At 33.5% G+C, this 23,056-nt stretch overlaps 1 protein-coding gene across 23 annotated transcripts in view; it reads left to right on the top strand.

Moving 5' to 3' along the window:
• BAZ2B (bromodomain adjacent to zinc finger domain 2B) overlaps positions 1-23,056 on the top strand; it is a 365,031-nt gene that overhangs the window by 165,550 nt on the left and 176,425 nt on the right. The window lies entirely within an intron of this gene.

Raw genomic sequence — 23,056 nt, 5'->3', positions numbered from 1 at the left:
TTTCATTCTTTTTCTGTAAATACACAAAGGAAAAATGGTGGAGGAGAAAAGATTTTGATAAAAATAGAAAAATTCTTATTGTATTGCATCAAAAGGGTACCTAAAATTTATAGATGTTAAAAAAATATCTAACTAGTACAAATATTCCTGATGCTTTCCTTACGTGAGTATATTTAAAAAACATTACCTCAATAGGTACATTTCCATCATAATACAAGATAGTGTGTGTAAACTTTTCCATATGCAAAGGATGCTTTTTATTTTTATAATGCTTACAGTTTTATTATCTGATTTTCTTTCTTCTCAGAAAAAACTCCTCAACTTTTGTTCATAAAATTCATAATTATTGTTTCTTTATTGCCTTTACCAATGAATATTTCTGTGTGTCTTTTTTTTACTCTAGTTTGTTTCATATTTTCAGTGTCAATCTTATGGAAAAGAAATTTTGGAAAACTTACATGCTTGGTACCAAACTCAAATGTCACAGCTCCCCTCAAACGTTACCTCTTGCATAAAATTTCTGCAGTCGGAATTACTCTCCCTATCATTTCTGCCTGTCTAGTATTTGTTATTTCTATCATAGCGTTGTTCTTCAACACTGGAGTCCTTGGACCCGAGTATATATATTCTCTGTGGGGGAGAGAGTTTGCTACAAGAATTTACAAATTTCAACATTAATATAAAAGAAAGATTCTTGGATCATCTGGGATGCTTACCTTATAAACCGTTACTGCCATAGACTTTCAGGGCTATGATTATATTTAATTATGTCAGTTTAATGAGAAAAGAACAAAAATAGAATTGATATGCACAAATGGTTCATTTGTACCAAGTGAAGGCCAGTTGACATCAGAATGAACTAAATTAGAGCTTTGTGGTAGTTTGAGTAGAAAGAAATAGTGGGAATATTAAATTGTTCAATGAACACTGTAAGATACGCATCCCAAACTCAAAGGTAACTGGAAAATAATGGCGAGATAGCAGTCAGTACCATATTCATGTTGAGTACAGTGATTTTAACAGAAACCTCATATTGATAACAATTTGAAATCTGTTAGTTTTGTAGTTTTTATGTGCATACTTGGCAAATTTGTTTTGATACTATTTTTGAATAAGATCTGGAAGCACGAAGAATTTATCCTTATCCATAGTTTTACTTTTCTAGGTCTTTCTGTGATATAATAATTTAATTAATCTGTCAACATGTGTCCACAACACCTTTTTTTCACTCTTTATAAGGATTTATATATAACCTAAGTTTCAGAAACATTTTTATACAGCCTGTATCTGTCTTATGAGGTGACTTGTGTGTTTGGCTGTTTCAACTGTTAGATTGTAAAGTCCTTACAGTCTAGTAAAGCCACAGATTATGTTTTATTCATTCTTGCAGTCCCCTGAAAGGCTATTACAATGTCTTATCCCCAGTAGTGGCACAGCAGATATTTATGCAAAAAACTGACCTAAGTAGGTTTGCTTCTTTGTGTTGATAATCTGTTCTATTGAACTAGAATGGATAAATATATAGAAAACAGTATAGGGAATATACATTTTAACAGTTTGAAATTCACACAAGTTAACAAATTCCTATTGTAAAATTAAATGTCCTGATTTTGGTCACTTATAATGTTGTATGAATTACTTTAATTTGATAATCAAAGGATCTGTAGGATGACAGCAGGAGAATGAAGGTTTCATGGCAGGCTAGAACTGGATGTGGAGATGCAACAGGAGTGCTTCAGGGTGCATACATCATTGCAAAAATGTAGTTTTATGTAGTTAGGGCAGCTGGAGAGCATTGGTTTCCCAGGGAAGAGGAGACAAAAGAGAAGGGGATGGAGAGGGACATGGGAAGGTACTAAAGACACCATCTCCCTCCTTTTGGGTATTGGCCTAAAGCCACAGTGTTCCCTTTAGCTTAGCCGGAAGTAAAACTGGCATAAATTTAAATCTTCTATAATAATATAGCAAGTACATTTTCTACTTTTGTGTAACGTTGACGTAGCATAGAGTTCAGTTGTCTTGCTAATAACTTCTTCAGGGTATTCCTGTTTCTTATTTAAATTGAATTCCCTATTCCTAAATTTCAAAGCCGTTCAAAGTTAGCCTTATTTTATCCATGTAAGTTCATTTCCGTCTGCTTTTCCAACGCAGTTTGTTTCCTAGTCGAAACAGTCCTATAGCCACCACAAACAGTAATGATTTTGTCTACATGTCTTTTCCCATACGTCATTTCTTTTTCTTGAAGCGCTGTTACCTTTCTCCAATGCCAATTCATTCTTCAAGGGGTCTTGTAATCTTTTATGACAACTGTGACCTTCACTGAGCTCCCTTTCCTGTCAACATTTGATCTCTATTTCCTGACCACAGACCTCTCTTTTAAATCTTAGAACCCCTATTTCCAGCTCTGTATGTGACATTGTTACCGGCCATCCCACAGGCACTAATTCGGGATGTCTAAAGTTGAACTCATTTTCTTCCAATTCCGCAGAAACTTTTCTCTCTTTATATATTTCCTGTATTGATCAGTGATATCATCGTCTACTCAGCCACCCAAGCTAGAAATGTTAGTTAACTTCTTCAAAAACTGTTATCTAATCTGACATCAAATTCTGTTGGTTCTCTACCTGTGGTGTAATAATAAGAGCTAATGTTTATGGAGTGCTTGCTCTCTGCCAGGTACTAATGTAAGTATTTGACCTGTGGTAACTCATTTAATCTCCCTAAGAACTTTATTTTTCATTCATATTTTATGTAAGAAAATGAGACTTTGCTAACAAAAGTACCATAAAGCTGTCCATCCAAATTAAAAAAAAAAGAAAAAAACTTGAATATGATTGAGCCTAGTTTATAAGAAATAGTAAGGACAGAGGGACATATTAAATGACACCAGGGGGATAAAGTCAGGCAAGTCCAGACTGGGAAACTCTAAAAGGCAAAAGATCTATTTTGTTAAACTGAAAATATGAATGGAAAGAAAGCCTAGCATGGAGATATGGTAGGAGCAGTTACAGATTAAAAGGGAGTAGAGAGAAATATCAGCCAGTTCTAATGTATGGATCATATTTGAGTCCAGATTCAAACAAATGCTTTTAAAATATTATAAGACAAAGAAATGTGTACACTGATTGAATATTTCATATTAAGTTATTGGTGTTGGAAGTTATCTTAGGTTTGATAGTAGTGGTGGGCTGCTTGTTCATGTAGCACAAGTCTGTGCCAAGAAGCATAAGCATCTTTGTCAGAGGCTGAGCTTGAGGAAAAAAAAGTACATTCACCAGTCCCTTTTTTTCACTTGGCACCTCTGATAAAAGAGAATTTGCTGAAGGGGGCGACAAAGTGTTTAACCCAATACGATTGTTACAAATAAAATACAGTTTCGTGATTTTACTAAGCATAATTCTCATAAAAAAGATAACTTGTGTCATACTTTCTCAGTATTCAGTGTTTGTTTCACAGAGATATAGGAAGTTGAGGGGAATAAAAACTAACATTTCTAGAACCTCTATAAAAGTGATGATGGTGATGGTGGTGGTGATAGTCAACATTTAAGTGCTTAATTATGTACTAGGCATCCTTTTATGAGTTTATTGTTTTAACTTATTTCATCTTCCTAGGACTTCATGAGGGAGGTATCCTCATTTTACATTTGAGAAAAAGAGGTTAAGCAAATTGTCCAGGGTTACATAGTTATTAATCAGTGAAGTTCAGGGTTCAAATCCAGACAGTTTGACATGGAGCCTGCATCTTTACTATGTTACACTGCTTCTCTCTTCACAGTGGTGCTAGGTGCTATTAATATTTACCTCATTAATTTCATTTATCTGGAAATGTCTTAATTCCTCCGTCTTTTCCAAAGTATAGTTTTGCCAGATATAGAATCCTTGGTTAACAGCTGTTTTTATTTTAGCACTTTATATATGTCATCCACTGCCTCTGACCTCCATGCTTTCTGTTAAGAAATTGGCTATTTTAATGAGGACTTCTTGCACATGACAAGTGGCTTCTCTCTTGCTGCTTTCAAGATTCTGTCTGTCTTCAACAGTTTGACTATAATGTATCTTGACGTGATTCTCTTTGAGTTTCTCCTACATGGAGTGTATTGAGCTTGTTGGATGTGTAGATTCTCATTTTGTTCATATTATTTTCCATGTTTCCTTTTGTTCTTTGTCCATGGTTTCTTTTAGCAATTTTTAACATATTTAAGACAGAGAATTTGTTGCTATTAGATCTCCCCTACAAGAAAGAATAAAGGTAGTTCTTTAGGCTGAAATGAAAGGATGCTAAGGATTTCCCTGGTGGTCCAGTGGCTAAGACTTTGCTCTTCCAATGCAGGCGGCCGGGGTTCAATCCGTGGTCAGGGAACTAGATCCCACATGCAGCAACTAAGGGTTCTCATGCCATAACTAAAAGATCCTGCGTGCAGCAACAAATATCCCATGTGTGGCAACTAAGCCCTGGACCAGCCAACTAAATAAATAAATAAGTTATTAAGTAAGTAAATAAATATTAAAACAACAACAACAACAACAAGAAAGGACACTACACAGTAACTAAAAGCCATATGAAGAAATAAAGAACTCCAGTAAAGCAACTACACAGGTAAATGGGTAAAGAACACTTTGAACGAAAGAATGGGCCAGTGTAACTAGAGTACAGAGAGCAAAGATTATGGTTTGAAATTAGCAACCAGCAAATATAGGACATAGTAGAGTAAGATAAGGATTTTTTTCCTTTACCTTAAGGGCAGTGAGAAATGTTTGACTACCAAATTTTGGAACTGTTTAGGGACTTCCCTGGTGGCACAGTGGTTAAGAATCTGCCTGCCAATGCAGGGAGGGGACAGGGGTTTGATCCCTGCTCCAGGAAGATTCCACATGCCGTGGAGCAACTAAGCCCGTGTGCCACAACTACTGAGCCTGCGCTCTAGGGGCTGCAAGCTGCAACTACTGAGCCTGCGCACTGCAACTACTGAAGCCCATGCGCCTAGAGCCTGTGCTCTGCAATAAGAGAAGCCACCGCAGTGAGAAGCTGAAGCACCGCACTGCAGTGAGGAGTATCCCCTGTTCTCCACAACTAAAAATCCGCACTCAGCAACAAAGACCTAACACAGCCAAAACTAAGTAAATAAATAAATAAATAAATTTATTTATTAAAAAAATTACTAAGAAAAGGAGAAATGTTTAAGAAATTATAAGCTTGAAAGTCTGTGACTTGATAACTAAATGCCTACTACGTTTGTGATTTTACCCTTTCCAAATGCAGTCATGGTTATATCAATTTTGTTAGTTCTGTTTATGACCTGTTGCTTCTCAGTAAACATATGAAATTACACAGTGTTCCACAGTGACCATTAGAACAAACCTGTATTTGATCTGTGCTTATCATTTCTTTTACTTTCAATTTCTGCCCCCAAGGGAGAATTAATAATGAAGGCTAATTATGTGCCACACAGTTTCCAAGTATCATTTTATCTTAGACTTATTGATATTGGATAACTGCTGCAAGTTGACATAATTAGCTATGGTTGTAACTGGGATTCAGGTTCACATTTCTCTTAACTATAAAGACAATAACGTTTCTACTACAACTTATTCTTCTGAGGTCCTCAACTGGGAGCTTAGATCTTTCGGTGGTGAAAGAAAGTATTCTTCTTCTTTATTTTAGGAGGAAGGCATTTGGTCTTTCACCATTTACTGTGATGTGTTTTCCAGAATGCCCTTCTCATGTTGAGAATGTTCCCCTATATTACTAGTTTTCTGGGTGTTTTTTTTAATCATGAAAGATTGGTGGATTTTGTCAGATGTTTTTTCTGTGTTGGTTGAGGTACTCATGTGATTTTTCCCCCCTTCCTTCTGATGTGGCATGTTACGTTGATTGATTTTCTTATATTGAACCATCTATTTATTCTTTAAACTTATTTGCCTTCTCAAGTAAGCCTTTTCTTACATTCCCAAATTGAATAAAATATCACTGTGCTCCTCTCTAGGTTGGAGAACCTTGACTATGCTTTTATTATTTCATTTAGTTGCTATTTATAATTTATTTGCTTGTATCATTTTTAGTATTTTTAAAATCTCTTAAACCTTTTTTAATAATAATGGATAACCTTATGATCTTTAGGAAATATAATCTCTAATCAGTTTTTGTGTAATATATAATAAGTTGATTTTCAGTAAAAATGCTTAATTTTGATCAGTAAATCAATAAATAAATATCATCATTTGAATTTAATCTTTGATAATTTCCTAATATATAAAGACAATTTTTTTCTACTTTGCAAGGGACACAGTTTTAATTTATTTTTAGTTATATAAGACATACTTTATCAACTTCTGAGCCAGGCATCTCTGCATAGGCACCTGAATGTCTTTTTTTTAAACTGCATTAAAAATGTGTCATGTAGAATTTACCATCTTAACCATATCTGTACAGTTCAATAGTGTTAAGTATATTCACAGTTTTGCAACCAATCTCCTGAACTTTCTCATTTTGCAAAACTGAAACTCTATACATATTAAAACAACTCCCCATATCTCCTCTCTCTAGCCCTTGGCAACCACCAATCTACTTGCTGTTTCTGTGAATTGGATTACTCTAAATACCTTGTATTAGTGGGATCATACTATATTTTTTTGTTTTGTAACTGGCTTATTTCACTTTGTATAATGTCTCAGGGTTCATGCATATTGTAGCATTTGTCAGAAATCCTTCCTTTTTAAAGCTGAATAATATTCCATTATTTATATATATCACATTTTCTTTATCCACTCATCCTCCAGTGGACACTTAAGTTGCTTCCAACTCTTTACTATTATGATATCAACATTTTAAAATGCCATTTTTATTTGGTTTATTAAGCATAGGTTTAAATGTAATGGTATCACAACAGTTTAAAAAGTTCAAAATTGCTTTCATTTGCCAATGTTTGAAGTTCTTACAGTATCAACAAGTACACTCGTTTAGTTTTACAATTTTTGTCCTATTTCAGAAAAAAGATAATTGCACCCAGTTTGGCTTTTCATTTAAAGAGAATTATCCTTACAGTTTTTCCCCTTTATATTGGTTTTTGAAATAATAAAGACATCTTGAGGTGCTGTATAAGAACTTCATGAGATGAATGCAACTGCGTTTTGGTGAAAATGTTCTTGGGGTGATTTTGCTGAATTGTCATTTCATGTCCTCATTGGCTTTCATGTCTCTATTAATACACCTCATGCTTCTATTCTTTAACAAATTCAAAAATGTAAAAAAGCATCAAAACCCCATGGCACCTATGCCAGTGTTCAGGTGTGATTTGGGGATTATGCTGAGCACTCATAACAGTTGTCACTCGTTACCATACTTGATGTACATGTAAGGTTCTCAGTCTATTCTTTTTTTCGTACTGAGAAAGTTATTTTCTTTATTATTAAAAATAGATTTTTAAGCTTGCTATTACCTCATTTAAAAATATGAACACTATGAAACAATTTATGAAACTCCTTGAGAAGTTTTAACTTACAGTATTCAATTGTAAGCTCTTTGTGGACAAAACTGTCTTATTCACATATATCTGTTCACAGTGTTGGACTTAAGCCCTAAAACTTGTTTCCAGTATTTGTTGGATTGAGTAGGTTTCTAAATGTGTATGTATAGTTATTTACTCATGTATTCAGCAAATCTGTGTATGATTTTACCCACTGTGATCCAGTTACTTTCTATTAATTTTTCTTTTCTAAAGCACCACTTAAAGAGGGATTTATATATGAGGACTTGGGGGCCAAACCAATTATCAAATCACTGTAATAGCAGTAACTCATTTAGACTGTTGCCACACAGATATCATCAGCATTGGTTAAAGAATCTACTGGACAATTCAGTAACTCCAGACCACTTTTTTATGTGGATTTCACTTGGAGAGGTGGGAAAAGAGTTGATTTTATTTTAGTTAAATGTTAATAATGAAAAGAGTAAATTCATATCTTTGAAGAAAGTGGGTTCTTTCTTATCTGAAGTTGTACTTGGACTTTTATAAGTAACGCTCTATTTCTGATCTATTTTCTTTGTCTATTTTAAGTATTGTATTGCGATCCTTTTTGTATACTGAATATTGGACTTATTAGGCAAACCAGAGAAGGTTGATTACCAATGATTATACTCTTCAAATAAAATAAAAGTATATTTAATAAGAACGATATCATCTTGGAGATTATAATCTGTAAGTGCATAGAAATATTTTTTCCAAAGAATAAACTTTATCACACTGTAACGTGTAGCACCTGCCAATTTAATTATATCTTTGAGTATAATGTTAATATTAAGTAGTGAGTAATTAATAGTAATAAGCTCTGATATGCTATTTTAATTATTTATTATAAGCATACTTAAGGGAAGAAATAAGGCATTACTAGAAGTTGACTTCCTTCTTTTGTATGTTTGTTAAATTGAAGTACTTGCCTGAAAAAAATTAAAATAACTTAATATAAAAATTATTTTTAGAGTACAAATTATTTCAGAATATGATTTAAACTGTAATTTAACATTTAGAAAAAAATTGTTCTATTTTGTTTCACACATACCTCTAGAAGCATACTTTGTAAGACCTCCATATATTTTTAATCATGACATTGGAATAAATATGAGGTTTTTTTCTTTAAATTATGAGTAATCAATATATAAAAATAAGTATGAAATAGGAATAAATTTTTGATTTGATTATGGCCTCTCTTTTTAAAGAAACTTTCTAAGAATATTTCCCCTTTAACCAAAGTTTATATCCATTACATTTTTTAGATTACACTTCAGGGTTCATCTCCCCTTTGAAATGATGTTAAGGAATGATTTTCTTTGTATGTGGGTTGGCCTATATCAAAAGGCAAGTTTTTAAATTGTTTTACATACATTCAGTTTATCTTACCAATAACGTTATAATAAGCTTAAACATGGAAACTGTTCTGTTTTGGTTTTCCCTTAGTTCCTAGTGAAATGTGTTTAATGAGTTAGCTAATGAGTAATGTAGGATCAAAAACGCAGGGTTAATTCTGAAATTGCTGCTTTTGCCTTTAGTTTTGTGGCACTTGTGTTTTGGTTGTACTTGTAGGTGAAAATAATCATATTAATTATTTTTTGGATGAATTACTTTGTATTTCTCAACTTTTCATATGTACAAAAAATGTTAAATCTTCAATCATTCATCATTAAGACTATTTCAGAAGATTGCCTCTACAACTTAATTTGTTCAGAAATTAATATGATGTGTTATACATAAAACTGAAAAGAATCTTAAAATCTTATTATGTTCAGTACTCTCATTTTAGAAAACCAGACCTTAGAGTGATTTGTATGTTACACAGCCAGTTTATGGCAGAGACTCCAGCATCGGTAGCTAATTCCTAATCCAGTTATTTTTTTGAAAATTAGATGACTTTCTTTTTAATGTATTATATTTTTTTCCATATTATTTTAGAAAGATGGTCACTTTTCAGGTCTATTTCTGTTAATAGTATCACCATTTCCCACATCAGTATATGAACCCTGTTATCATTTCGCAGGCTCTAGATAATCCAAACTTAAAAGTGGCTGTGTTGTAGCTTCTGTGTTTTTTGCATTCTTTTCTTCCTGTCATTTCCACTACTGCCCTATTTAGGTCATGGTTAGATCACTGTGCTAGTTACCTACTGGCTTCTTTGTCTCCAGGATCACTTCTCCTCTTCTTACTCCTTACGGTTAACATTGCCATATAAACAAATCTGAAATCACGATTTCTTCTTCCATGTCTTTGTTTATACTCTTCCCTTTTTTGTGAAGATTCGTTTTCTACCTCTGCATATATATTCAAATGCTGCACATCCTTCAAGACCCAACTCAAATCTCATTTCCTTTTCAGTTCTAGCCATATCTATCTAAAGGGAGTGCCACTTGAAAATCTAGGGTCAGTTAGTATCTGTAATCATTTGATGTCTAGACTCGTGGTATCCTATTATCATAAAGTGCTAGAGCAGGAGGAGACTTTAGATATCACTTATTCTAGTCACCTTACTTTACAGGTGAGTAAGTGGTTTTTCTAGATAAATGACTAAGTACTTGGAATGTAATTAGACTTGTCTCCTAACCTATAATCCAGAATTACTTCCTGTGTAACACACTTCCACTCACTGTAAAATGTCTTGTCTTTTTGTTTGGTTTTTCATGAGTGCGTTTATTATTTCTTCTCCTTGAGGCCAAGAATTTTGTTTTAAACTTCCTTATACTCCCCTTAATATTTTGCACAAAGTAGGTCTTAATTCATTATTTATTTTGTAGAGAATTAATTTCACATAAAAGCAATATTTTAAGTAAGGTTATTTCCATTTTTATAAACATTAATGACGAAGGATTATATTGGATTTTCTTTTTGTTTTGTTTTGTTTTGTTTTGTTTTGTTGGCTGCACTGTGCAGCATGCGGAATCCTAGTTACCCAACAAGGGATCAAACCTGTGCCCCTTGCAATGGAAGCTTGGACTCTTAACCACTGGACCACCAGGGAAGTCCCTATACTGCTTTTATTTAAAAGGAATAGAAGAAGAATTTTTAATAGTTGTTAGCAGTTTGCATCTATTTCCACTAAACAAAAATAATAGAAAACAACAAAATATAATCAAAAAAATTTCTCTTTCATTGCTAAATAAATGGGTTTCACTTGTTTACGTTAAGAACACAGATTTGAGAACAAAACTAAAAATTTTATCAACATTTTTTCATTGCTTTAATGTTCTCAATTTTTAAGGAAATAAAATGTTTTATATGAAATAATTTAATACCAGGTTATATTAAATGGAAATATCATATAGTTCTGTTGTCTTAGTTATTAAGCCATTATTGAAGACTACCTAATACAGTCTTTTCAGGTTTTAAAGTTTTATGAATATATCTGATTTGAAGCAAGTAGGTAAAGCAACAAGAATTATAGCAAATATATACACTTTAAAATTCCTTTACAACTCAGTATGAATAAAAATGGTACATTAGAGGGCAGTTTAAATACCTATCAGGTGAATAAAGCATGGGCTTCATGCTTATAGCTGGGAATATATGTATCATCTGCGTTAGATGTATTACAGAGGTGATGTCAAGGTGAAAGCAGGCTTGCAGAATGGTTGGAAATCATTGATATTCTGACTTGGAGGCTGTAAATGGCTCAGTGGCAGATGGAGTCTTTGTCAGGAAAGAAAAATGGCAGCTTTGGAGCATCATAGATGTTTTGCTAGCAGCTCAGCACACAGTCTGTGACCTTCTAGTATTCAGGAGTCTTTCTTATGCTCTAATAAATTGTCCTCAGCTTTTATTCACCTAACGTAGATAAACAGTACTTATCGTATTTCAGTACAAATTGAGGTGTTTCGTTATGGAGAAATATAAATGTGTTTTATTATCTAATTCCTATAGAAGTAAGCTTTTAAGGGAACATGCATTTCTTGGAATCAGAAATGTTTCTCAGTTAGTTTGCAAGAGTAAAAGCGATAGAGTTTAACTGAAAAAGAATAGTTTTAGAATCACAGAATATTACAGCTAGAAAATATGTTAAAAATCCTAGACAAACTTTCTCATTTTACAGATGAAGGACTTGAGTCTCATAGATTGTGATTCAACCAGGATCACTAAACTAGTTCATGAAAAATGTTAGGTGATTCTTAGATTAATACTTGTTATACATATAAAATGCTTTAGTTATGAAGGTAAAAGAAACTAGTCTCTTTGAATAAAACTTAGAATACCATAGAGTACATCTACTTATTCATGACAGCTGCATAGTGAGTATACATAATTTCAGAGACTTTTATTTACTATTCAGTTGCACATATTTTTATTGGAAAGAATTCAAGTTTTTCATCTTAATCATCGCTTGACTGCTGTACAGAAAAATTTTGGTTAAGTGGAGTTTATACCTGGGTCAAATATGTATCTTGTGTTGATTTATTTGTATATTTTTTAAAGGTCCTTTCTTTTAGAAATAGTGTTTCATATGAAAATATTTGAGGGTTTTGTAGATTTTGTACTGAGATGTTTTGAACTATTATTGCATGTATCAGTCAGAAATCCAGGTTTTAGAGGAATATAGGTCCCCATGAGAGTATACTACCATGCGGAGTATAGTCAATTGGACAGCTGATATCTTTTATTGAAGAATAGTAAGTCATGGCTAAAATTAAAAGTGGAAGCATTACACACCTAAAACCTACAAAAGCATTTGACAGTTGCTAAAGTTATAGAAAGGAATCTCTGTGCATCATGGAAGAAAACTACCCTTTGTTCTAGAAGGTCAGGATTGCTGTATTCAATACTTCAATTTGTAGTCTTTCTCAAGCCAGTATCTGAAGATGTAAAGTTAAATTTTAACAACAGTTATTCAAAATGATGTCCATGCATTTTCTAAAGATAAAATTATACAGTTCTACAATTGTTCTTGATTAGGAAAAAAATTTGAAAGATTAGAGCTGAAAGCTCCCAAAGTCTTGAAGAAAGTTTTTTTCTTTTCTTTCTTTCTTTTTTTTTTTTTTTTGTATAAAACTGGTTAGACCTTTTAGATGGAAAGTTGGCATAAAAAATATTAACCATAACATCATAAAGGAGAATACTTTTCCTATCAATGGATATGTTGATACGTACCTATTTCACCTATAACCTACTTTATTTTTTTTAACTTTAAAAATTTTTTAAATTTTAAGTTATTTATTTTATTTTTGGCTCTGTTAGGTCTTTGTTGCTGTGCATGGGCTTTTCTCTAGTTGTTGCGAGTTGGGGCTACTGTTCTTTGCCATGTGCAGGCTTCTCAATGTGGTGGCTTTTCTTGTTGCAGAGCAGGGGCTCTAGGTACACAGGCTTCGGTAGTTGCAGCACGAGGGCTTGGTAGTTGTGGCACATGGGCCCTAGAGTCACCTGGGCTTTGGTAGTTGTGGCGCACAGGCTTAGTCGCTCTGTGGCATGTGGGATCTTCCTCGACCAGGGCTCAAACCCATTTCCCCTGCACTGGCAGGCAACTTCTTAATCACTGTGCCACCAGGGAAGTCCCTAACCTACTTTAATATGAAGTAAATACACTCAGATAGAGCCTAAATGATGGTTACTAAATTATTCAGTAACTAATTATTAGGTGCCTGGTACATGCAAGTGCTGAGGATAAGGCAGTGAACAAAACAGCCTCAGTACACATGGGGCTTACAGTCTGTGACTGAAAGAGGTAACAGTAAACTAATATTTACTATGTTAGATGGCAACCAACACTATGAAAAAAGATAAAACAAATTGAGAGTCATGAGTGCCAGGGCTGTGGAGTTAGTATTTGTTATAGGGTAGTTAGTGAAGACCCTTCTAAGAAGATGACAGTTTAACAGAGATCTTTGGAAAGTGAGGAAGTAAGTCATGCATATATCTGGGTGATGACTATTCCAAAGAAAACAGCAAATGCCAAGACATTGAGGGAGATTGTACTTGGTATATTTCAGTAACAATTAAGGAAACCAGTGTGGCTGGAGTGGTGTGAGTAATGAAAGGGAGTAATAAATGAAGCTAGAGAGATTTCACATAGACCTACATTTAAGAATTGTCTTTTGAAAAAGAGAATATTGAAAAAAATTACACTGTAAGCTTAACCAAAGCTCACGTTGCTGCTAAACCAGTGATCCCCAAAGTAGGTTTGGTAGAGCATTAGTTGTATGCAGTGAGTATTGCTTGATAAAAAGATTCTGGTCAAGTAAGTTTGGAAAACCTAAGGTTAATGTTAAACGAAGGTAAAGAGGTTGTGTTTTGTTTAACAACTATTTAGGCATACCTTTTAATGTGCTAATGTGTATTTTGAGTCTCCAGCCTTTGACCCTTCCTTCAAAGAACCTCTTAAGGGGAAGGTGTTTTTCAGTGCTTTGGTAAATGCTGTATTATATATTTCTACAGATTAACTCTTGGTTACTAAAAAGATTTTCCACAATTGCTGTTTCATAACCTTAATGCTCCTTAAGCCAACATTTCTCTTTGCCTGCTTTTTCAGTAAAGATGACATTTCGTTTCTGTTTTCCTAAATAATTCTCAAATCCATCCTTTTTTTTCTATTCTTGCTGCCTAAATCTCCATGCAGGTTTGCATCATGCCTCACTTGGGCTGTCACAGTAGCCTCCTAACTGGTGGCTCTGCCTCTAGTCTTGCTGGGTCTAGATTCAGCATCCTCTTCAGTGACCATTTAAATGGCATCACAAATCTAACTAGATTATTCACCTCCTTAAAATCCTTCACTAGCTTCCCATCACTGCAGAATAAAATTTAATCTCATTTACAGGGCATATGAAATCTTCCACCGTCTGTCTCCTGTCTACATCTAAAATTTTGCCTCAATTTCCTGTACTTAGTATTCTCCAATTTTGAAACCATTTATACTTCCTTAAAGCAGGCAATGGATATATAGTCCTTTTGCCTTTGTTCAGTGCTGTTATTTCTTCCTGACACAGCCTTTCCTTTGTGAGTAGCCTAATTTCCCATTCTTAAAGGTTTAGAACAGACATACTCTTCTTCAAGAATACCGTGCAGCTCTTCCTGGCTAAGTCAGTACACTGATATACAATTCTGTCAAAGCACTTAAAACAATGAACAGAAATGATGTGTTTTCTCCATTTTCTATATCTGATAGCTTGTATCTATATCTTAAGTGCTTCACACTTTAAGTGGATACCCAATAAATGTGGAAAATAACTCTACTAAGTAGTTGAAAACTTTCTGATCAAGAGATCTATCAGTTTCCCTCTTTTCCAGTTCAAAATCTGTTTGAATTATAGATTTAAATGTAAAACATAAAACTGTAACAGAGAAATCGGTAAGTCCTAACTTGGTGAAGCGTTCTTGTGTTGATACATGACACAAAAAGCACAACTCTTATAGGTAAAAAATCAGTAAATTGGACTTCACAGAAATTAAAACTGTCTGCTTTGTAAATACCCTGTTATGACGATGAAAAAACAAGCTCTATATACTGGGAGAAAATATTGAAAACCACATATCTGACAAAGAACTCATATTTAGGATATATAAAAACTCTCAAGATTCAACAATAAAAATGCCAACTGCTTAACTAGAAAACTGGGCAAAAGACATGAAGTAACATTTCACCAAAGAGGATATCCAGATGTCAAATGAACACATGAAAAGATATTCAACATCATTAGCTATCAGAGAAATGCAGAAGTGAACTATCACTAGTCACCTATCAGAACAGCTAAGATAAAAATTAGTGACAACATCAACCACTGGCAATAATGTGGAGAAACTGAGCCCTTATGCATTGCTGGTGGGAATGTAGAATGGTACAACCACTCTGGAAGAGTTTGGCAGTTTCTTAAAAAAAACAAAGCAAACAAACAAAAACTAAACATATACTTAGTACATGACCCAGCAACTGCACTCCTGGGCATTTATCCCAGCAAAATGTGACTGTACATGGTTGTTTATTAGCAGCTTTATTTGTAAAAGCCAAAATTGGAAACTATCAAAATGTCTTATAATAAGTGAATGGCTAAACACAGTATGCTGTGTCCATACCATGCAATACTACTCAGTAGTAAAAAGATATCAACTGTTGATACACAGATCTCAAGGACATTAGGCTTAGTGAAAAAAGCCAGTCTCAAAAGGTCACTTAATAATTCCATTTATGTAAAGACAAAATTATAGAGACTGAAAACAAATTTGTGGTACCAGGAGTTAGGGATGATGGAGGAGAGAGGGGTTGGGTGTGATTGTAAAGGAGTAGCATGAGAAAGATCTTTGTGGTGATGGACTAGGTCTGTATCTTGATTGCAGTGCTGTTTTCAGGCATCTACATCTGTGATAAGATGACATAGAACTACAGATACACGTTGTAGGTAGTTTCCTGGTTTTGATATTGCACTATAGTTTTATCAGATGTAACCATTAGTGGGACCTGAGTGATGAGTACATGAGATCTCATTGTATTATTTTTGCAACTTTCTGTAAATGTATAGTTATTTCAAATTAAAAAGTTAAAAAATTCTTTTCTTTATTCTACCTTCCCACCCATCTCTGAAAAAAAAATTGTTTTACCTTGTACCCCCATGTTCATTGCAGCATTACTTACAATAGACAAGACATAGAAACAACCTAAGTGTCCACTGATGGATGAATAGATAAAGAAAATGTGTTATATATTTATACAGTGGAATGTTATTCAGCCATAAAAAGAAGCAAATCCTGCATTTGCAGCAACATGGATGGACCTTGAGGGCATTATGCTACATGAAATAAGACAAAGACAAATACTGTTATGATCTCACTTACATGTGGAATCTGAAAACAAAAACAAAAAAACCCAAACTCGGACTTCCTAGGTGGCACAGTGGTTAAGAATCTGCTTGCTAATGTGGGGGACACGGGTTCAGTCCCTGCCCCAGAAAGATACCACATGCAGTGAGCAACTAAGCCCATGCACCACAGCTATTGAGCCTGCGCTCTAGAGCCTGTGAGCCACAAGTATTGAGCCCATGTGCCACAACTACTGAAGCCCTCCTGCCTAGAGCCCATGCTCCACAACAAGAGAAGCCACCACAATGAGCCCATGCACCACAACGAACCCATGCACCACAACGAGCCCATGCACCACAATGAAGAGTAGCCCCCGCTTGTGGCAGCTGGGGAAAGCTTGTGTACAGCAACAGAGACCCAACACAGCCAATAAAATGAATGAATGAATGAATGAATAGATAAATAAATAAATTTATATTAAAAACAAAAAAACAACCCAGACCCATAGATACAAAGAATAGATTGGTGGTTGCCAGGGTGGGGGTGGGGTGGGTGAAATCAGTGAGGGCTGTCAAAAAGTACAAACTTCCAGTTATAAAATAAATCAGTCCTGGTCAAAACAAACAAACAAAAAATGTTTTGTCTCCTTACTAAACCTATGACTTTATTCATGCTTTTTGATTTTTATCCTCTTCTGTGTCCTCCAGAGACTCATTTCATTGGTCCTTCATAAAACATATCCATCTTCTCCTTTCTTGACTGATTCATTTCGGATTGTCCTATCTTAAATAAAATGATAAATAAAAGTAAACAAACCAACAAAACCTTTACCTCCCTCAAGTGGTTGTATTTGTATATTAAAGATATATGTCCATGTTAACATGTGTAGCTCTAGTTCATTTATTTTAACTGTTATGTGTTTCAATATAAAAACACACAGCAGTCTTTTATTTATTTTTTAGTATTTCACTATACAAATAATGTTGTAGTTTACATATTTGTATATGACTCTTTATGCATATGTATGAGAATTTTTCTGGGTTACATATCCAGAAGTGGAATTCCTGTGATATTGACTACATACAGCTTTGATTTTACTAATTATTGCTTAATTTCTTTCTGCAGTGATTATATGAGTTTACACCATAAGTGCATAAGAGATTTCCTGGTCTGCATTTTTTCCCAAGCTTTGGATTTTCCATAATTTATGCCTTCCCACTTCATCTATGTAGAATCTGCTATGAAGTCCAATAGATTTTACATCTATAATTTTCTTGCTCTACTTTGACCAGTCAAGTAAAAAAAGAATTGATTCATCTTATCTTTCATATTCATATTCATCTCCATGTTTCTGATTCTGCTGCCACAGTCTTAGTTAAGACCCTTACCTGCTGCCTAAACTGTTTACAGCAGACTGAATATTGTAATACCCCTCTTGGAAATCTCTTTCTGCTCCAATTTATCTTACTTAAAACTGCTAGATCAGTATTTCTAATGCAAGTAGTTTACCACTGTTTGCAGTGGTAAATAAATTTAACACTTAAACTGATGTTCAGGGTTGTCTCTAGTAAGGTCCTAAACTACCTTTTCAGCCACATCTCCCACTATTTTCTATATGTGCCGTATTTACTAGCCAGACTAGATTACATTCATGTATTTATTGATTAATTCATTCAAACAGTAGATATCGAAAGCTTTTATTATACTATACAGGTATATTAGCACTTGAGTTTTATAAGTGCTACTACTGTAAAAATGAATAACTCATGCTTCTTGTTATTGAGGGATTTACAAGCTACCTCAAGCTATTCTTTGAGCACATCCAATACTTTTCAGCTTCGGCCCTGAGCATATTGTTTTCCCTCCATTTAGGATGCCTTTTTTCCTAGTTCCACCACCTAGCCATCTTTGCATTTCAAAATCCTAGGTACTTTTCAAGGCCTACTTAAGGTGTTAGCTTTCCTTGAAGTCTTTCCTGGTATCCTCAGTTAATTTTGCTCCTATAGTACTGTATTTCTATTGCTTTTATGGCACATACTGTATTCCTTCTGTGATCAAAAGTAGGGTACTTTGCCCATTCATCTGTATTGCCCATATAGCACTTAACATAATGTCTTATACAAAGTAGGCAAACTATTAACTAAAATAATTTAATTGAAGATAACATATTAGTTAAATCCAAGTTCACGAGTTAGACCTATTTGGGGAAAGATCAGTTGAACTAAAAAAAATGCTTAATTATGTAATTTTACCTAGCGTTCTTTCTTTAAAACAGTGTAAACAGTTAAACAGTAGGTTTCTGTATAGTGATCTTTACAACCTGCTTTGATGAATAGTAAACTTTGTGATTAGTATAACAGTTGTTCAGTTTGCTTTTAGACTCTTAAGTAATTCCCTTAAATCAGTTTTTCAAACTGTACTCTGAGGAATCATATGAGTCGGTTCTGTTGAGATGTCTTGGCTACCTCTGGGTGCTTCCTCTGCCCCAAAGAGCAGCCCTTTATTTATTTTTTTTACTATACAGGGCTTTTTCACAGGATTTTATGTAAGAAAGTATTCTTTTGCTGAAGTAGTTTAAAATAATTGCTGACTGTATAATATTTCAGTTTTATCCATTTATTTAATATTTTTCAAGATCTTGCAAAAATATATTATTCTTGCCCTCTTATTTTTTGTATTACTACAAATTTAAAATCTGTAGTCCATGTGAATATGAAACTTCAAATAATTGAGCAAATAGTAGGTTATGGGCTGTGAACATGACAAATAGTTTATTCTCTGAATATTTTGCATTTTAATATGGATTTTTGAGGAGTTAGAATATCAGAAGTTACTGTAATATACAAATTAGGTGGGCTAAAGAATTTTCTAGATCATGACTTCTTAAATTTTAATTTGCATAACATTCTGATTCAGTAGGTCTGGGCTAGTGCTTGAAATTCTTTATTTCTAACAAGCATCTGTTGCTGGTTTGCAGACCACATTTTGAGTAGCAAGAAGCTTGATAATCTTCCAAAGCCTATCACCACATTTTATTAGGATTACATCCTTTGCCTTAGTAAAAGTAGGTTTTCAGTATTGCCATAGACAGTTTTCTACCTGTCTCCCTACAGTCTGATTTATATTTTGCCATTTTAATAGAAATTTCTGGCTTTTTAGGGAAATACTTTGTGTGTGGATTAATGACTGCTCTGTGATTATGTAGTTCTTTGTTTAAAATTATCCTTCAATATTTTTAAGATAGCCTTGAGAACTATTAGACTGTCAGTGGCAACTTTCAGATAATTTAAGTTTAAAAAGGAATATCTGTTGGTTTACTTTTCTAATGGTACTGTAATACATATTGTTGTTATTTTGCAAGATATTGTTTGAGGTTAGATATGAAGTTATTATAAAAATAAAAATAGGAAACAATTTTGTTTGGCTAAAGTTGTTTTAGCTGGTATAAGTACTGCTTTAAAAAAAAAAACTATTATCATGAATTAGTAGTAATTATATACCACAGCAGGTTAGGCTGTTAATGTTATCTGTAGTACACATGAATTGAAAGCTTAATTTGTGTAAATGAACAACCAATATGACAGTCATTTAGTTAAATAGCTTATACTCGAAAAGATAGAAATCAATTCTGAGGGACATTGATGCTTTTCTTTAAGACATATAATATCAAATATTTTCATAGTTTTTTGGGCTTTTATAGAAAATTATAATAATTAAATCATAAATTTAAATCATAAATCTTTAAGAAAATTCTCAGAATTACTTATTTTTGATTCATGGAAATTGGTAATTAATTTTGCTGACCAGAACAGCAGAGCATTTTGGGGGGGAAAGTTATGATTTTTATCTAAAATCATGGTCGGTATATCAGCCTTACATTTTTTCACTTACTAATTGTCAGTAGTAGGAACTGCTGGAAGAATTACATTATTACAAAAGTGACTTTAAGATGTATTATTTTCTTATGTCTTATTAAATACTAATATTGCTATAAAAGTTTTTGTATGGAATTTACGTCAAATGTTGATAAAAGTTTTCTTCAGACCTTATTCAACAATTTTGTATAGAAATAAACCTCCTTTGTTTCTTCTGTTAGCATCCATTGATTTTTTTTCCCCAAAGATACGTTAATAGTGCTGATAGAAGCAGAACAATTGGAATTTACATTAAAAATAAATGTGATGAATAAAAAGCAGTACACTATAATATTATAGTCTTGATTTTGCTTTACCAAAGTTCTAAAATGTAAAGGACAAAAATACTGGCAAGGTCAAGAAAAAATGAAAGAAAGAACAAACGATGCAAAAAGAAAATGACACTGAGGTCTTGGTTTAATACATATGTATTCCAGGTTGATGGTTGATTTCATTAGCAACTCTCATTGTTATGCAATGTCTGTTCTTCTGCAGCAAAATGAATATTGTATTTTTACAGGCTCTGTGTGTATCTATTATGTTACAATAAATGAAGAAATATATATGTGTAGCTTTCTTTGGTTTGCTCTTTCTAGTTTGTCTTTTAAGAAAAGAAAGAAAATTGAATTATATTCTTTCTTTTGTTGTTAAATTTATTCAAAGATTTTCACTTTGTTATAGATATATTTCCTACTTTTGTTCCCTGAAATAAACAATTGTAAGGTGGTTAATGATGTAACTATTTAAATTATCCTATAACTTTTTAAATGAATAGAATATAATATTGATTGATTTAAGCTGATAATTAATATGAGGTTAACTGTGATTTCTAACATATTTTTAAATGTTAGGATGGGTTTTCTTGTTGCAAGAAAAATGGTAAGCAGGTGTACATATTATGCCAAATGTAAATACTGCTGCCTTTTGCAATAGCAAAAATTGTATGTTGAGATTACTATGGTTAGATTTGAATTTTCATGAGATAGGAAATTTAGAAATAAAAAATTTCAATGGCTCCACATTGAAGAGTTCATTTAATCAGGTTGAAAACTGCATGACTCTTAGGATTATGTATATGAGTTCAAATATAGATCAAAGTGTCCTGTACACAGTTGTTTAATTTCAGTCATTTAGAGGTCTGACAATAATTTACAAAATCTGTTTGGTTTTTGGTAGTGTTCTCAAAAGTTGTCACAACTAAAACAAAAGTAGAAAAGCCCAAGGTTTGATTTAATATGGGTTGATTGTATATCACTTAGAAGTTATCTATATAGTAAAAATTGGCCTTCTGGCTCACTTGATACATTCCTAACAATTATCTTATTTATGTTGGACAAACATGAGCTGTTATAAATATGTACAGCAGTTTATTAATGCATCATCTTAAGTTAATTTGTTCTTGGAATGTTTGCATTTTATTGTTCACAATGGGTAATATAAAATAAGAAATTTCAAAATCTAGTAAGGGAGATCCCTAAAATAATTCAAGAGTAATATAGAGCCAAGTCATGTGGAGAAAGAAGGTTTTTTAGGCTCAGATAGTTAGGCTCTGAGAGAGGGGCCTCCTGAGAGTGATGAGATCTAAGCTAATAGCATGGTAAGGAAGCAATGGGAAACAATGTAAACAAACTGGTAGGTAAGAAAACATAACCTTGGCATCTTTAGAAGAGAGAGACCAACACAACTGTAATGGAATATATTTGCTACTATTTACCCCACATGAAAATTAGATTGTAGCATTGTTAAATTTTAGTAGTATAAAGTCCAGATATATGGTGTATTGAGGTGCTACCATTGTGGATCTTCTTTTATCTTGTATAACGAAATGGGAAATAGGAAATTGCTTTTATATTAATTTTACTGTCTTTCTCCCCCACCAATAATATAAAAAGTAAATGCTGTAAAAATATGCAAAGATTCATCCTCTAAAATAAATTGAAATTGGTGCAGAGTGACAACATAGGAATCTAGAAACTCTAAGTCAGATTTCTCTACCATAGTTACAAATACCAAACTGAGGAGGATTAAAAATCGTCAGAGACTGGGCTCCAGGCTGTTGAATTGAGCAGGATCATAAAAGGTCACCAAAGAGGAAGAGCGGAACTGTTTTGTTTTGTTTTTTAATATTTATTTATTTATTTATTTATTTATTTGGCTGCACCAGGTCTTAATTGTGGCATCTTCATTGCAGCATGTGGGATCTAGTTCCCTAACCAGGGAACAACCATGGCCCCCTACATTGGGAGCACGGTGTCTTAGCTACTGGACCACCAGGGAAGTCCCAGAGAGCAACTGTTTTAAGTCAAAAGAGAGATTTAAGTGTCTGGACCTATCTACCAGTGTCTTCTCCTTGATCTGGAACCACAGTTATCACTTGCATGTTCACTTTATTTACTCATCCAGCAGAGAAGAAGAATCTGAATTTAGAAAATGAAATATGAATTTGGAATGTGAAAATGGGGTGTGAATTTACAAAAGATCCTAGAGATTGTTAGTGTTTGTTTAAAGGTCCCAATTAGATAAATAGCATAAGACTTCCTAGCAAGATGGCTCATTTTCTGGATTCCCTTTCAGCATGTTATGATCCCAGCTTGCCCTGAAGAAAGGTTGAAAGGAATTTCATATGAAATTTGTTATTTAATTTCTTTAAAGATGCTATTGATAAAATTATTGTTTTGTCCAATGTTGCATTATTGAAAAGTATGAAGATATTTCCCTCAATTCTAAGTACTAGGGAAAGCTTTGGTACTTATTTGTAAAATGCAGTTTATACAGAATGAAAATTTTATAATTTGATCTTGTTTCCCACTTTGATTGCTAGGAAGCTCAGAGCTGAACCACCCACATTTTAGAGTTGTGCAAGGCCTTATGACAGGCGTTTCTG

The sequence above is a fragment of the Hippopotamus amphibius genome, chromosome 8 (genome assembly GCF_030028045.1).
Source record: "Hippopotamus amphibius kiboko isolate mHipAmp2 chromosome 8, mHipAmp2.hap2, whole genome shotgun sequence".
Lineage (NCBI taxonomy): Eukaryota > Metazoa > Chordata > Mammalia > Artiodactyla > Hippopotamidae > Hippopotamus > Hippopotamus amphibius.
Note: the sequence above shows the minus strand (reverse complement) of the source record. Positions and strands in the feature narration are given on the sequence as shown.